Source organism: Chlorocebus sabaeus, chromosome 1, assembly GCF_047675955.1.
Source record: "Chlorocebus sabaeus isolate Y175 chromosome 1, mChlSab1.0.hap1, whole genome shotgun sequence".
Classification (NCBI taxonomy): Eukaryota; Metazoa; Chordata; class Mammalia; order Primates; family Cercopithecidae; genus Chlorocebus; species Chlorocebus sabaeus.
In genome coordinates, this window is record NC_132904.1 from 10,724,930 (window position 1) to 10,730,786 (window position 5,857).

At 41.9% G+C, this 5,857-nt stretch overlaps 1 pseudogene; it reads right to left on the bottom strand.

Annotated features, from left to right (window-relative positions):
- Positions 1-1,403: 1,403 nt before the first annotated feature.
- On the bottom strand, positions 1,404-5,857 carry LOC140711866 (translation machinery-associated protein 7-like; annotated as a pseudogene).

Consider the following 5,857-nt stretch of genomic DNA (forward strand, 5'->3'; position numbering starts at 1 on the left):
CTTGAGAGGAGAGGTGACACCTCTTACTTTACTCATTACCTCAAAGAGATGAAATGCTTGTTCCTTAATCCCCACAGCACAACAAATCCAAGCCTTTATCTAATAATAGGAATTTACTGGAAGCCCAGAGATACCAGAAAAGATGACCAACTAAGGGAATAACTTAGTCCTGCTACTATAATACTGAATGTGCCTATGCTCAGAATCCCAGGCCCAAGTCAGCTCATATATTTAGAGAGTCCTGCCTGGGCCTGCCTGCCTAGCTCCTGTTCTCCCTGCATGTACAAGGGCCCAGCTCGCCTTACATGATGGCAGTGTTCTCCACCATGGCTGCTTCACCAGGATCCAGCCCAGTGTTGCTTGGGCACATGGAGAGGAGAAGGACCTTCCCTTTTTCAGGACGACTTATTCTCTAGCCTGGTTCCCAGGGCATGTGAATATCTATTTACTTCATTGGAAACTCTGGATCCTCCCTATGAAAATTCTATCCACTCTCCATGACTAGGTCAGAGCTCTCAGCTCTGCAAGTCCCTTTTTGTGACACTCGTCATATTTACAACTGAATTTTGATTATGTATTTCTCTGATTCACCTCTATTTTCCCTACAAGAATTGTTATTCCCAGGCTGGGTGCAGTGGCTCATGCCTGTAATCCCCGTATTTTGGGAGGCTGAGGTGGGCAGATTACCTGAGGTCAAGAGTTTGAGACTAGCCTGGCCAATGTGGTGAAACCCCATCTCTACTAAAAAAAAAAAAAAAAAAAATTAGCTGGGCATGGTGGTGCACACCTGTAATCTGAGCTACTTGGGAGGTTGAGGCAGGAGAATTGCTTGAATCTGGGAGGTGGAGGTTGCAGTGAGCTGAGATTGCGCCACTGCACTCCATCCTGGGCAATAAGAGCAAAACTCTGTCTCAAAAAGAAAAGAAGAAGAAAAAAAGAAAAAAAAAAAAAAGACTTGTTATTCCCTGCAACCAGGCACCATGACTCCCAGAATCTACTATAACGTCTTATATATAAAGGTATTCCAAAAACATCTAGAAAGGCTGAACAAATATATATATATATACAAAAAAACTGAATTTAAAAGAAAAAAAAAAAAGAGAAAAATCCCAACTGCCAGGAATGAAGGAGTAACTTAAAGTTGAAGTCGTAAACTTATGAGCTGATACCTGGGTATCAGGGACAGGTGGAGGTGTGCGTACATTAGTCTAGATCTAGATTCTAAGTGTTTGGAACTAGGATTTTAATGCCTGTGTGGGAAAAAGGGAGCCAGGTGTAGTCCATGAGAGATATGAACTGAGAACTGAGATTTCTATATAAAGCTGAAGTCTGCTTAGAGTTCTGAGTGGAAAAATTTAAAAGCTTCCTATAAGAAATTTAAACCCAAGGCTTTGATTATTTATTTGTTTAGAACAAAAGCTTATTTTATTTTTGAGACAGAGTCTCACTCTGTCACCCAGGCTGGAGTGCCGTGGAGTGATCTCGGCTCACTGCACCCTCCGCTTCCTGGGTTCAAGCAATCCTTCCACCTTAGCCTTCTGAGTAGCTGGGACTACAGGTGTATTTTGTATTTTTAGTAGAGACGGGGTTTCACCATGTTGGCCAGGTTGGTCTCGAACTCCTGACCTCAAGTGATCCCCCAACCTTGTCCTCCCAAAGTGCTGGGATTACAGGTGTTAGCCACCATGCCCAGCCAAATGTGCAACAGGCTCCAAGACAACACTCCATTCTAGCTACGGGTGGCAAAAGATGTTGCAGCAGGGATACCTACAGATATTTAAACAGAAATGGAATCAAGGGTCACCATCACCTCAGGAACAAGGAACAGCTTACTTTTTGCCAGACTTCCTAATTCTGCCTGTAGCCAGGGGACTCTTCCATGAGAACTTTGCTTTTAGCTCCTACAGTTTCTTCTGTTCCTCTTATTTCTTCTCGAAAGCCTTATCTCATTCATCTCCTTGGCTTGCTTCTTGGGCTGTTTCAGGGGCTTCTTGCCACTTTTGCAGCTGGACCAAAACCAGACATTTTTAATGTGCAGATAGGAAGTCTGTATTTTTGCTACCCACTGGAGGAATTCCTAAGTTCGACTAGTGAAGCCCCTCAAGATTTAGGGCATACTGGACTCTCGTACAGAAATAATTATGAATGAAAATTACACTAAGACATTACAAACCACACAAGCTTACAAGTTGTCAGAAAGGGAGACAGTAGACACAATCAGTGGGATAATTGGTTGCTTAAGAATTTGAGAAAACAGAACTTTCTAGTACATGCATTTGGTGGTATAGACACTCATTTCTCTTGAGTGCATGTCTAGCAGTAGAATTTCTGGGTCATGGATTGGGGGAGTGTATACTTAGCTCCAGTACCTAGAGCCAAGCCATCTTCCAAAGTGGTTAAATCAATTTATATTCCCACCTGGAAACTTTGTAAGGTCTAGTTGATTCACTTTCTTAAAAACAACTATCATGGCCATTCTTTTTCATTTAAATCCCTCTGGAGGAAGCCTAGATGTATAAATTTGTGGTTTTCATTTGTATTCACCTGATCAGTAATGATGTTGAATAGCTTTTTCATATCACTTTATAAGAAATCATAAAATTCATTTCATACGACACTTGGGCTTTTGAATATCATTCTTTGTAAAATACCTGCTCAAGTCTTTGTACTTTAAAAAGTTGAGTTGGGTATTTCTTGACTTTTTTCCTCTAATATTTTTAAACTTATAATCACAGAATTTGAAAGTCTTTGTTTGCTGCTCTATGGTTATAGATTGTAGCAGTGTTACAGAAATCTACATATATGCAAAAACTCACTGAGTTTTTATTGAATACTGTTAAATGGAACAGTATTCAATAAAAAGTTTGTTTTTGCAGTAGATTTCATCATTTTTACAGAAACTACAGTGGGGAAATGAACAAGTATGTAAATGTTAGTTCTTGCACCATAAGCATACTTAAATAGAACACCAGCAGGTTGTCTTAAAAAAAGAGAAAGAGGCCGGCTGCGGTGGCTCACACCTGTAATTCCAGCACTTTGGGAGGCTGAGGTGGGTGGATCACAAGGTCAAGAGTTCGAGACCAGCCTAGCCAATATGGTGAAACCCCGCCTCAACTAAAAATACAAAAATTAGATATGGTGGCGCATGCTTGTAGTCCCAGCTACTTGGGAGGCTGAGGTAGAAGAATCACTTGAACCCAGGAGGCAGAGGTTGCAGTGAGTCGAGATCATGCCACTGCACTCCAGCCTGGGTGACAGAGCAAGACCGTCTTAAAAAAAAAAAAAAAAAGGAAAAAGAAGTCCCTTCTTCCACCTGAGCATGAAAAAAACAAAATGACATAACCCTGTTAAGAAAACGCAGTGTGGATATTTCCTTTCATGTGAGCCCAGTCTCATGGTCTTTTCTGTGTCTGTAAGATGGTTGTCTGTGTCCACAGGTGGGTATCTCAGTCTTTCTGTTGGAGCCATTAGGATGAGGCAAACACCAGACTCACTCAGTAAGCAGAACAACCAGTCCTTGGGGCTTGAGGGAGACAGCTGGGTCTCCAAGTTAAATTCTGGGCTAAAACTGAGCTGCCCTGTGATGTACATGGAACAAAGTAATGCGTAGGCTTTAAAAATTGTCATAGAAGAAAGCATCGCTTAATGTGGGGACATCTCCACAAAACAGTGCCTGAGAGCAACCCCTGGTGACTGTTGTTGGCGTGGAAGGAAATGCCTTGGTCAGTCTGTCGTTTCTGCATTCCTTTCTCACCATCTTCTCTCCTCAACATTTATAAGAATAGCTGTACACTAACACTTTGGGGAGGAAGAACACAGAACACTTTTTAAACATTTGGTAACTAAAATAAGTTATGGGCTTTTCATTGTCAACTACTTGAGGGATATATTTAATTCTTAAATTCCCTTTAAAGAAACAATTTTATAGTTATTTTAGGTTGCAAACATTTGCAGCAAGTTCTCAGTTTTGCCATTTCCTTTACTGTTATGCAATCAACAAACTTTGTATATGGATTTTGAAATAAAGTATGGATATTTTATATGTATTTAATCATGCAGTTTAATTTTACACACTTATTTTTAATGTTTCTTTTAAATAAAAGTGACTAATTTTATTGGGGAAAAAAAAGCCATTTATTTTCCCAGTCACCCTGTTGAGGGAGAATAAAAGGAAAAATCAGTTAGGCAGACAGCTAAGGCTGGTCCTCAGAGAAGCAGCCTGCCTGAAAAATTACAGCTACAGGCAAAAATAGAGCAGCCTGGGGAGCTCAGACTGCAGCTGCACAGATAAGCAGGCTCCCAGCATAGAAGCCTTTTGTACTTTGTGTGATTAGGGGGCTCCCAGGAAAAAGTTTCCTCCCGTTTTCAGACATGTACAAGGGGACTCTGTAGGAGCTTTCATGGGGAAGGGAGGGAGACTTACTTAAAACAGACTCACAAACAAGAGATGCTGCGCTTTGGGCTTGCCTAGCGACATACCCACAGCTGCATAGATAAGGGGAATTACAGAGACACCTAAACAGATAAGAGAAGTTACCCAAACAGTTACAGAAATGAGAGGAGTTTCTTATAAGAGCTTTTGCATTCAACTGTAAAATGACATCCCACTCAGGCTCCCCTCTTTGCTATGGAGAGCTTTCTTCTTTTGCTTATTAAAGTTTCACTCTAACCTCACCCTTTGGAGCCATGCTCCTTAATTTTCTTGGTCATGAGACAATGAACTTGGATAACACTTCAGACAATGAGACCATTGACTATTGACCTATTTGTGCTCCCAAATCCTTTATTTCCTTGTTTCTCCTTTCGTAGAGAAGGGTGTGACTTGCAGGGAATAAGCAATAATTGAGTAATATATTCTCCTGGTTAAAAAACCCAAAGATCTTGTGACATTAAAACTACTTGAATTTCTCCTTCATAATCGGAGTCAATTACTCCTGGGACTACAGTGATGCCTTGCAAGTTAAGATGGCTTTTGCCTAAAATTAGTCCCATATATCTTGTTGGTAAAGGTCCCCAAATGCCACTGGGAATCTTGGTGGGTTGGTCTCCCCCAGGTAACGTTACCCATTCTCTGACTGGGAGATCTAATCCTGCACTTCCTGGTGTCCCTGGGGTGAGGGAATCAATGTGCCTCTGGGAACCCATCCCTGAAACGGGGTTGAGGGCTGGACTGGGAACACCCTCACTGTTTGTGGGGCCTGAGTCCAGGCCCCCTTCTCATTTCCCAGCATGGGGGTACCAATCTGATGAAATTTTGAGCAGCACTGATTAGCCCAGTTATTTCCTTTGTTACAGCAAGGACAAAGTCCTGGCATTTTTTTTCAGCTGGGTGGGGCACTGCATTGTAAGGTCCTTTCTGTCCTGAGATCTGGCAGCATTCCTTTTTCAAAATGTCCAGTTTTTCCACAATTATAACATTTTCCCATTTTAGGGTCTGACCTTTGGCTCCTTTTAGATTTGTCACCTGCTAAATTAGCCATTACTTGCGCTAACATTGCAGAGCGATGAAGCTCAGTTCCTACATCCTGACAAGCTCAGAGAAAACTTCCCAAGTTTTTTGCATACCTCACTGGTGCCAGTGCATGTTTACAATCTGCGTTTGCATTCTCAAAAGCTAGAGTTAAGGTTAGCATTTCTGCAGCTGTGGTGTGAGGAATCTGACGCTTCACTGCCTCTTATAGTCTTGCAAGAATTTGCACATAGGGCTCCTGTGACCCTTGCATTATATGTAAAAAGGATTGTACTGGGACTTTCTCTTCAGGAATTGTGGCCCAGGCGCATTTAGGGTCCTGTGCACACTGCTGATAAGCAGCGTCTGGGACTGCCAGTTGACGTTCCAGGTCTGAATAAGGGCCAT